The sequence below is a fragment of the Camelus dromedarius genome, chromosome 14 (genome assembly GCF_036321535.1).
Source record: "Camelus dromedarius isolate mCamDro1 chromosome 14, mCamDro1.pat, whole genome shotgun sequence".
NCBI classification, from domain to species: Eukaryota; Metazoa; Chordata; class Mammalia; order Artiodactyla; family Camelidae; genus Camelus; species Camelus dromedarius.
The window spans coordinates 40,394,537-40,406,364 of NC_087449.1; the positions used below are offsets into that span (position 1 = coordinate 40,394,537).

At 49.1% G+C, this 11,828-nt stretch overlaps 1 long non-coding RNA gene across 1 annotated transcript in view; it reads right to left on the reverse strand.

The window, feature by feature from the left end:
• The window catches only part of LOC116156848 (uncharacterized), a 96,640-nt gene that overhangs the window by 83,022 nt on the left and 1,790 nt on the right, over positions 1-11,828 (reverse strand). The window lies entirely within an intron of this gene.

Here is an 11,828-nt window from a genome sequence, read left to right on the forward strand (position 1 = left end):
CATGCAAATACTGTGCCATTTTATATAAGAGACTTGAGCATCCTCCAACTTTGGTATCTGCAGGGGTCCTGGAACCAGCTCACTGTGGTTCTGTATCTAATCTGTACCTAAAGGGACAACTGTATCTAATCCTGTGTAAAACAGTTTGCACTGCTTAAGGGGCCTTGTTAAGCCTCCCAGGAATCTTTTGAAGTAGATGATGATGATGACAGCAAAGACTGATGAGGTGGAAAGTTTGGAGGCCTTTGACATATACTGCTAGACCCTTAAATCCTCACAACTGGTAATAAATAGTTACCATTATTATCAGGCCCATCTTACAGACGAGGGAACTGAGGCCCAGAGAGGTGAAGTCACTCACCTCAGGTCACTCTGAGAATTGGTAAAGCCAGGATCTAACCCAGGAGATGTTCCCGTTACTACAGTCTAACCCACTGCCCTTCAGCCTCTTTACGGATGAGGACGCTGAGACTCAGGGAAATATTTGCCCAAACTCCCCATTCTCACAAGCAGCACAGTCATAACTGGCACCCAGGAGCCGCTGACCCAGAGCTCCACACTCCCATGTGGCCCCGGTTTCAACCTGCTAAGCAATCCCCTGGCCAAGCCCCATTCCTGACCCATTCCAGGCACCTTTCCTCTTTCCACACTCCTCAGAGACCTGCCCTCTCCTCCTCCTGGCCTGGCCTGCCCTCTGATCTCACTTCTATCCCTCCTGCCCCACCTCGAGTTCCCTGGAAGGAACACCCAGCCCTTGTGACAGCCACAGCTCAGCTGGCAGGCACAAGCCCAGCCCGGCCAGCAAGCTTTGCCTGTCACTTCCCCATTTGCATTCCAGACTGAGCAGGCTGAGGCAGTGGGGAGAGCAGCCCCCTCCTCTCCCCAGGCCTCAGTTTCTCCATCTGTTGGGCAGGGCCGAGAGGAGGCTCCGATGATCACGGGACAAAAGGCTGTGTAAACGCTGGTGGTCCAGCCCTGGGCGCCTCACTCCCAAGTCCTGATTAGAGGGGTGGGATCCCCAGTCAGACTGGAACCCAGCTCTGCCGCCCTGGTGGTTACCTACCCACCTAATGTCCCTGTGCCCCCACGTCCGCCAAAGAACAGGATCAGAACCGAAGCTCGGAAAGGGTACCTCACACAGAGTAACAACTCTGTAAGTGGATGGCGGCCGTCATCAAGTCAAGGGCTTTGCCTCCCTCCATGGAGAGAGCGGACGAAAGCCCGAGCACAGCCGAGCAATTAGGCACCTCTTCCGAGAACTCCAGTGGGAAACCGAGCTCTCCAGGTGGTCCCCAGCCCAGCCATCCCACACACTGAGAAGGACTCTAACCATCCAGCGGGGGGACGGCCCGTTTAACTGCAGCTACTCTGGGCACACACTGCAGAACTCTCTCATGTGCCCTTTTCTCAACCGACCCTTTACAAAGCCTGTAAACGGAGCCCACGTGGGCTCTGGTTCCAGGCCGGCCTGAGCTCACTTCCAGCTCTGCTGCTTATCTACCGCGTGACCTTAGGCAAGTTATTTCTCTCTTCTGAGTCTCACTTTGCCTCATCTGCGAAGTAAGCCGGATACTCCCAACCTTGGAGGGTCCCATGAGAGTTACAAGGATCAGGCATAAAGGAGGTACATAATCCTTAAAGCTCTACTATCCCATGTTCTAGACAAAGAAACCAAGGCTCAGAAAAGCTCTGTTGCTTGTTCCACAGTCAGTAAGAAGCAGGGCTGGCTCTGAGTCCAGGATCCCTGCTTCCACATGGGAAGGTGTCCCCTAGCTCATGAATTTTTTGAGGCCAGGAGGTAGGGCTCTGCCTGCTCAAGGCCAAGGATGGCTCTCAGGGACCCACTTTACACACCTTTCTTACAACTCTCATTAGTCATAGCTGGCCAGCTTCCAGATCTCAGCCCCAGGCTCTCCAGAGTGGGTCAGAGGGGACAGGGTCAGAGTCAAGATGGCGGGCATGGCAGGCAAGGTCGTGTGCCCTGTGCCCACCGGAAGACCCACAGACAGAAGACAGGAAAGCAGCGGGCTTGCCCCAATCGATCTGCACTATGAGGGCACAGTGACCTCATCTCCACAGCCAGGAGCTCAGCTGTCAGCCCTGTGTTCCTTCTCACAGCCTGAGTCAGTGGGCAGAGCCACACAGCCTTGTGCTGCCTTATCAGTCTCGCTTTCCAGCAAAAGATAAGAATTCCTCTTAAGCATCTGGCTCTGGGCAACCTGCTTTTAATTTTCACACTTTGAAGATGAAGATGAGATCCCATTTCTCACCCCTCCAATTGACAAGGGCTAAAAATCCATACCCAGTATTGGCCAGAGGGCCATGAAAAGGGCAGGTCCCTTTACAGCTGGTAGAAGTGCAACGAGTACTATTTTTTGAAAGGCAATTGCTTTAAAAATTCCCCTCTTCTTTGACCCTGTAATCCCTCTCCTGCAAGGATTTGTACCTAGTTTTTGGTACAGAGTTGGTCTTTACAGAGTTGTTTACAACCGCCCACAAATGAAAGCCACATAAATATTCATCAACATGGGCTGATTAAATCAAAGATTGGCTATCAGTCAACCATTAAAAATCAGGCTGGGAAGAATATTCACTCACAGAGAAAATGCTCATGATAGATTAAGAGGCAAAGCAAATCAGATCCAGAATGATTTGCATTGATTGACATAAGCGGGTTTGGTCAGTTTTTTTTCACACTGGGGCTTGTTCTCTTGAAATGCTCCCTCTTGGCCCCAGCCATCATGTTGGAGGGAAGTCTAGGTTGGCCTGCTGGAGACAGAGGGGGATGCGAGTGGTCCCAGCCAAGTAGCCCACTGAATGCAACTACATGAATAACCTCAGCTGCATCGTGCGGAGCAGATGTGCCCAATCCACAAAGTCATGAGAAACAGTAGATCATTACTGTTTAAAGCCACAAAGTTTTGAAGGGGTTATTCTATAGCACTAGACACCCTGTTTTTCATTTCCTAGATTTTCAGAGTGCACAGAGATCATTAAAGCAGAAGCACCTGTGTCTGAGCACCCAGTCCCGTTGTGTGCACTTTGAAGGCGGAGCCTTGGGTGACCCCCACTATTGAACCTCTACCACTGGCCCCTATGCAGCTTCCACAAGCACCATCACATACGACGTGCTTAATAAATATTGAATAACTGAATAAATGTCTTAGTTAACACACACTGCAGCCCTGTGTGGTAAGAGTGATTATTTTATTATTACTCAATTAATACTCATTCATTACAGAAAAATCAGAAAAATGCAGCTATTACAAAAGAAGAAAATAAAAGTACCCCTAATTATACTACCCATCATTTCAATGAACATTTAGCATGTATATATGGAAAGTCAATTATATTCCATATGTATATTTACTTTTTTAAATGTGATAAACATACTGTTCTATAACCCTTTTTGTTTCTATTTAAAAATATCTGGACCTTCCATGTCAATGAACGTAACTCTCCATTCAATAACCTTTTTAACAGATGCACATGTTTGCCTATGTGACCAGGAGTCAAACATCCTTCCTCCACCCCACGCTCACACAGAGGTGAGGACTGCCAGCCTTGTTTATTTTCTATGACCCATCACCAGATCACAGCCAATAGAACCCAGGACAGACATCTCACCCAAACTTAGCCGATCTGCTTGTCTCATCTAGAAACTTAGAATCAAGACCAGAAGACAGTCAAGTCAGCCTTGAGGGTTGTTGAAATGGTCCCAGGTAAATTCTGGCATTGTGTGGTGGTCATATTCTGCCATGGGGCACAGAACATGCCTGTCTGGGAAGAGAAAGAGAAATAAAGGAAGGATGAGGGATGCAGACCATCCTGGCGGCAGTCTACTCGCTGAGTCCAAAGCTCAGCATCCGACTGCACCCCTGCCACTGCTTGTGAGACCTCTGTATCCCTTAAAAAAGTCTCCTTTATTGGCCGAAGTTGGCTTAAGTGTATTGATACTTGCCATCAAAAAATCCTAGCAATCATTACCCTGAGGAAGTATGAAAGATGGGACTCTCAGCCACAAGGCCAGGGCTCTGGGAACCAATAAAAAGAAAACCCAAGATAGAATATTGCCCTGCACCATCCATGAGCCACTTGACGATTCTGGGTGCACAGGCTGGAATGCAAGCTGCTTGAGGGGAGGGCTCCGTGGCCAAGCAGTCAAGGCCCGCTCCTCGACACCATGACCTCCACCTTCCAGCCTCAGCCGCAAACATCCGTTGGGTGCCCACCATATTCAGGGCACTGTGCTCAGGGCATAGATGCTCACGGCTGTAAAAGGTTCCATGTGTGACTTGAAGCAAGTCATATCTACCTCTCTAGGCCTCAGTCATCTCATCTGCTAATGTTTGAAGAGTACAATTCTAAGGTCTCACACCTACAAATCTAAGCCAGGGTCCCAGTCCTAGCACTCAGGAAGAAGGTATTTGTAACAAGCTCTGGAAGTGGCAGTGGACTTTCCAAACACCTTCCTCCCCGCTGTCTCCTGTGATCCTCCCAACAGTCCCACAGGACTGGACTCGTTAGGGCAATTTTAGGGGTGTGGAAATGGGAGAGGCAGAGAGGTGAAGCAACCTGCCTGAGGATACACAGCTGCTAAATAAAAACTTAAATCCAAGTCGAGCCACCGGGCCCACTGCGAGAAGGATCAAATAACCCTTGACCATCATTATCATGTTTTTAAAGATGAGGGACGTTTATATGAGGTACTTAGAGTCAGATTTGTAGAGACAGAAAGTAGAACGGTGGCAGGGGCTGGGGAGAAGGGGGAGAGGGGAGTTAAAGTTCCAGGGATGGACAGTGGTGATGGTTGCACAACAGTGTGAATATACTAAATGCCACTTAAAAATGATTAAAATGGTACATTTCATGTTGTGTATATCTTACAACAATTGTTTTAGTGAGGAAACTGAGGTCGGAGAGGATAAAGGGGGTAAGAATAGACCAGTTTATGAGAGCCCTGGGGGCAGAAGAGGTTTAATTTCTCAGATTTGCCTCTTGCTTGCGTGCAGATTACTCTGAAACTGTGCCTCAGTTTCCTCCTTTATGAAGCGAGATAGCAAGAGTATGTCTAGGATTTGTTATGAGAGTTAAGGGGGTAATTCCACACTGGTCACTGAGCCCTGCACCTGCACATAGCAAACTGTCGACACACATAAAAAGTCTTCTCAATCCGGAGCTGAAAGGGCCTTGGAGATGCTGTAAAGGGCCTTGGAAATCATCTGTTGCAACCCCTTCATTATGAAACCAAAGAGATTGAGGCTTAGAAAGGGATGATGACTTGCCTGAAGTCACCCAGCAAATCTGTAACTGCCCAGAGTGGAGTCAAACCACTGCCCAGCGATGTCTGCCTCCAGCCAGCCCACAGTGCTTTCCCTTTCTTAAGAGCTAAACCGCCGTGGATTTGGGGGTATTCATATCCAGCCTCGGTGAGGAAGGGAGGGCTTCTCCAGGCTTTCAACCAGTGCTCTCTCTCACCTTCTAGAGTGTGAGTCAGCGCCAGTATAAGGGAGTGAGTCAACCAGCTCCTCTGTGACAAATGTTCATGTGACTCCAGGTGGCATCCAGGTGTGGGCTGGGCGGGGGGAGCGGGCATAGCCGGATGCCCACTGGGCCATAGCAGCTCACTCAGGAGGTGAGCTCTGTGCTTTCTTTTGGCTCCAAGTTGCTGTATGGTGGTACTTAGAGGTTAAGAGGTCCAGCTCTCAGACCTTCGATTTGCTACTTAATTCCTCCTTTGGCGTGATCTCAAGCAAGTGGCTTTAACCTCTGTGTGCCTCAGTCTTCTCATCTGTGCAATGGGTATGTGAATAAATATGGTCTTGCCCTCAGCACAAAGTGTAGGAAGGACCCAAGGAATGACATGTGGGAAGGTGTTTTGTACAAACAGGTGCATCAGCATAAATGGCCTTATTATGTCACTTCTCAGGAGAAATAAGGTTCTATGAACAAAATGGAGCCTACCCAGGCTATTTATTTGCTTTTCCCATCAGTCCTTGGACTTCTCAGGGTCTCTGAGAGCCTCTGGCCTCCTTGCTTTTCCCTCGCACCCTGGGGCACAAACTTCATGGAAGGCCAACCGTGCGCTAGGCCTTGAGATAGACCACTGAACCTCCACAGAGCCCTGCGAGGTCAAGGTTATTCTGAGCCCCATTTTACAGAGAGAATACTGAGGCCCACAAAGAAGAAGCAAATTCTCAAAGATGGCACCACCGGCAGGGTGGAGCTGGGCCCGAAAGCCAGACTTGCAGACTGTTCCAGCTCTCATCCTCTCTGTGGGCCAGAGGAAGAAAGCTCCTGGGGGCAGCATCAGGTCCCCTCCTTCCAACTCCGGAGACCCCTAGAAGGCAACATATGGAAATCGAAAGAGATAGATCCCTACCACCCCAAGTAAATCAGGGTTCGAGAATGTGAAACACTGGAAATGACAAAAAAATAGTTCCCGTTTTTCAAATATTTGTTATATGCCAGTCACCTGACAGTTAACTTCTCACTTCTTGTTATCACCAAATCTTTGAGGGGAGTACTGATATTATTCCCATTTTACAGCTGGGGAAATTGAGACTTAGGAAGGCTGAGTAATAAGCCTAAAGACACACAGCAAACCTGTCCTCTACGCACCACATAGCACTGCCAGCCTTCTCATTTATTCACTCTTTGCTTCATTCATTTATTAAACATGTAGAGTGTCTTCCCTGTGCAAAGTAACTGGCTGGACACAGAGAAGGTAAGGATGCCTGAGCCCCTATCCCACGGAGGTCATTATCTGGGGAAAGATATGGCTCAAATAACTTCATCTCAGTGATAAGAGCCAGGCCCCAGTGCACTGCTTGTGCTGGTGCTGGGTCAGGTGCCTGAGCAAGTCCTGCAGGTCAGTTTCTGTTTATTTTTTTAATCGAAGTATTAGAACTCACACCTACTATCCACGAGATCTTGGGCAAACTAATTCACAACCCTGAATCTCAGTTTTCTCATTTAGAAAATGGAGAGGAAAATATTTATCTCATTGAGTCCCTGTGGGGATTAAATTAACTGGAATATGATTGTATTCATTCACTCAGCAAATATGTACTGCATCCCAATGTGTGCCAGGTACCGTTTTTTTGGTGCTGGGGCTGCTACATGAAGCAGACAACAGTCCTTTCCTTGAAACTACAGAAGAATTTTTTAAGGTGAAAAAAAATTTTTTTAATTGAAGCATCATATGCATACAGAAAAGTGCAAACACTGAAATTGTCCAGCTCATGAGTTTTCACCAACTGAGCACACGCATGTAACCAGCACCCTGATCAGAAAACATAACCAGCAGGTCAGGACTAGGATGTGACAAGTGAGGAACTCACCTCCTGAGTAAAATGGAAGGGGATGCCGCACAGCTCAGGCATCAAGATAATTAATGCTTTTAATGCAATATTTTTTAAAAGTCAAAATTAATGCCAAAAAAATCCATGATGACAAAATACCAAAACTTGACATAAAGACAGGATTAGTAACAGGGCCATGTTAAGCCATATTAAAGCTCAGGGCAAAAGGGAGATCTCAGTAATGTGGAGCCTGCCTCATCCTAGTACCAGCCCTGATTATCAGCCCTCCTCGCCATCACTATCCTCCTTCCAAGGGTAACTATTATCCAGACTTCTAATTCCATAGATAAGTTTGCCTGTTTTTGAACTTTGTATACGTGAAATCACACTCATTTTGCATGTGGCTTCTTTCACTCAACATTATCTCTGTGGGATGTAGCCACATTGTTGCCAGCCACGTAAAGATATTTAAAAAAGGGAATGATGCGATGGCTGGGTGTTTGAGAGAGACCAGTGAGGTGGCAGGTGCGAGCGTGAATGGGGAGAACTAGTGCAAGGCCAGTGGGATGAAGAGGAGGGGATGGAGTCCAGGGATGTTTTGGAAGGACAAAGTCCACAGGATTGACTCAATATTGGGAATGAAGGAGGGAGGCGAGTCAAAGAAGATGTCAGATCTCTGGCTTGGGCAATTTGGTGGCTAGAGGAGCCATCTCTGGAGTGGGGACCAGGAAGGGTGTGAGAGCAGGAGGAGTTTAAACATGGTGAGGACCAGGTACCTGTGCAACATTCAGAGGGCTGTTCTGGAGGCAGCTGGACAGACAAGCCTGGCGCCCAGAAGAGAATGGGGCAAGTGTTCCTTCAATATTCCCCATCAGCAGCGGTGAGCAGGTGGTGGCCCTAATGAGACAGCGCGCAGAGGGCCGGAGAGGGGTAGGTGAAACAATAAAGAAAGGAAGCTGAAAACTTCTCTGAGAGCAGGTGGTTGGAACAGGTGAGCAAGTCAGAAGGAAAATATTAAGCACACAGAACTGTCCCGCCTGGCCTGTCAGGCCTTCCAGGAGTCCACCGCCGTGTTTACCCACAGCCTGGGAGACTGTGTGGGGCAGAACCTCCTATGGATCGGGGCTCTCCCATCCCAGCCCCAGCCCCGCCAGCACCAACTTGAATCAGCTACAGCTGACTCAACAAAGCATTTTTTTTCTTCTGGCTGCCAGGAACGCTTGCCTTTAAAGGCGAAAAAAACCAATCAACCAAACAAACAAACAAAAAAAACTCTTTCCCGGGTAGTCTTACTCACTGCAGACTCCGGGGCTGCTGGGACTGCCCCCGCACAGCGCACAGCGCCGCTGGAGACCAGAAGTGTGCATGCAGGCACGCACCAGACCGCCAGCATCCGCCTGGCCACCTGGCACCGCCCCGCCAGCTCCAGGGAGCTCTTTTCCTGACTGGCTAGGGCTAGAAGTGCTTGGAATCAAAAAGTCCGAGTTCCTTCCTGGGCTAAAGGTAGCATCCAGGGAACAAAGCTTCCAGTGTGAGCGCAGCTTGGGGAGGGGGGCATCCTTACACTCCACTTTAAAGCCCCAGGATAGGGTAGGCTTGAGGGGAGGCTGAGCTTTCCTCAGGTCCTTTCCTGCTCAAAAACCCTCCATGGCTCCCCACTGCCCACTGAATACAGCCTTATACCTGGCGTTTGACCCCACCTCCTTAACTTCTCTCACTTGAATTCCCTCATCTTCCTCTCCTCTCCCTTCCAACCCCTTCCGCTCCAGCCCCAGGCGCTATTTAGCCTGGCTTTCTGGCTTAAACTGCACTTTCAGGACTCCCCTGGGGCATTTGCTCCTGTCTTCCCAGGCATTCCAACCTTCCAGGCTCTCTTCCTTGGCTTTCTCTGGTGACCGCTCCCTGGCTGGAGTTAAATCCTGTTTCCCAGGACTCAGCCACCCAAAAACCAAACTATCCCACCTGAGAATCTAATATTTCATCAGTGTCAATAGCTTCTGTTGAATTTACCTTGATACAGTACCCTCTAGGGATCATAAAACTTTCACCGAGACAGAACATCTAGAATCGGAAATTTCAAGCAGATAATGGGAGTCTATTTGGGCAAGTATGGTGCGGTGGGGCGAAGGTAAAGCTGTTTTTCTGGCCACTCTGTTCCATCTTCAAGTCCCACCCTGACCGTAGTAAGGGGCTTTGATTGAATTTCTGACATCATGCATTAGTACCGTTTATTTGGATAAACTTTTATACACATCCGTTTTTCCTCTGGTCAACCAAGGAAGGGGTTGTTACACCTATTTTACTGATGTGGGTCTCGAGGCTCAGAAAGAAGGGATTTACTCAGTGATATTTGGCATGTAAATAGCAGAGCTGGGACTCAGGAGTCTGAATTCAGGGCTCCCCATCTGTCTCTGAGTGTCTAGACTCTAGATTCTTTCTCCTCTTCAGCAATTACTCTGCCTGTCTACTGTCTTTGCACATGTTCTTCCCTCTGCCAAGAACGGCCTTCCCTCTGACCCACCTGGTGAACCTATATTCAGCCTGCTATACCCTGCTCAGCACGCCCTCTCCCTTCCTTAAAGCTCCCTTTACTTCCTCACCTTTCTCTGTGGTACGAGTTCTGCTCATACCCATTCTTATCCCCGTCCACCCAACTTGCTATTGGTGCTGTGCATCACCCCTCTTGCATCCTCTCCAGTTTGAGAGCTCCAGGAGCCTGCCTCTGTCCCTGGGGGAAATAGCCAGCACAGGGCCAGCTTAGAGAAGGAAAGGGTGATGATGAGTGTGACCCATGGGCTGAGTGGGGCATACCCAGAGCTGGGAAGAGACATACACAGCAGACTGGATGTGCTAGGAGACAGGGAGCTATGGAGAGACTTTGAGCAGGGAAGTGACGAAACTGAACAGGGCCTTAAGGAGACGCTGGTGTTGGCAGGAAACTGGCAGACTAGCAGCTCATCTGCTCACTCATTCCTGCCTTCTTCCTTCACTCCTTCACCTGTGTGTCTCAGCTACAGAAGCCATCTTCAAGGTGATCAGTCTGCGAGGAGACGGACGGGAAGAGCAGCACACTAAGAAGCACCAAAAGGTAAAGGAGAGAAGAGTTCCCTCCTGGAGGACTCAGGGACACTTGCTGGAGGGGGCCCTGTTCCAGGGGTGCTTTGTGTCACCAGAAGCATTTTGGCTTGGTGAGGTGGGGGTGGAGGGAGTTAGGCAGAGAAAACAATCTGAGCAAGGGTACAGATGTAGAAAGTGCTGGTGTGAGGGGTGAGGCTGAGCCTGTAAACTGGTGCCCCAGGGACCTGGCTGGCCAGGCTGGACCCTGTTTCCTCTTGGACATACCAACAGGAGAGTGAGGTCAGCACTAGAGGAGGTGAGACCAGATGTGTTGGAGGCGCTACAGACAGCAGGAAGGGAAGGAGGCTAGGGTGGTACAGAAGATGAAATCAACAGGACTAGGGGCCCTTGGCATCAGACGAGGAGAGGTGGCCCCAAGCTTTCCAGGCTGAGCAGCTGGGAGACCATTGAAATAGGAGCTTATGGGCAGAGGTGTGCCCAGAAGGGCTCCCCTTCCAGGGCTCCTTGCCCAACCAGGGTGGCCTCTTGGCCAGCACTGGACCCACAGCCCAGATGGAGGACTCCAGGGGTCATGTGGTCAGCTCAGGCTCCTCCCTCCCAACAGAAAGTAGCCTCTCCCAGGCACTCTCCATAGGGAAAGGGGCCCTCAGTCTAAAGTCTGGATTTTGTCCAGATCTTTGGACTAGGGGTCTTTCCCTTCACTGTGTCTCAAGTGAGACACAGGTCTAGAAGAGAAAACGAGGTGAAATCAGATGAAATAAGGTGAAATAATACTACCACTAAAGGGCGACTTACCTCAAGTCAGCATGTGCCAAGAACTTCACAAGCTTACCTGCACGTTGTAACTCTCATGATTACACATGAAGTTGGTGGTGGTTTTCATCCCGTTTTACCCAGAAGAAAACAGAATCTCTTGGGCCAGCATCTTGTCTAGGATCACACGAGGTCTGGTATACAATTGAGCTCGTTCAAACCCAAGGTCTCCTGTGTTACCATTCATATTTTTCACACTTACCTGTTATCATAGATTCACTTGTACTGTCAGGCGTAGAGGAAGGCGTCACAGAGGAGTTGATATTAAAGTCCAGAGAAGAGATGGGTATGGTTTTGCAGGCAAAGGGCCCAGCCTGTGCTAAAGCAAGGCCTGGCTTAGAAACAGGAATGTGGGGGTGGAGAGGGGACGGGAGAAAATCCCGGAGCAAGACCTCCCGTAGTCTGTCTAACAAATACTTAAATACCACTTACCACATAACAGACGCTGTTCTAAACACTTTACAAATATTAACTCACTTAATCTTCATAACAAACCTATGAGGTGGTACTATCATTATCGCTAGATTACCGATGTTATCTGGTGGCAGAGTGAGGACTCGAGTCCTCGCTCTTAAGCGGTACTCTGTGCCGCTCCTAGTTTGTCTTACAGCTCTTATGTTCTCTACCATTTTG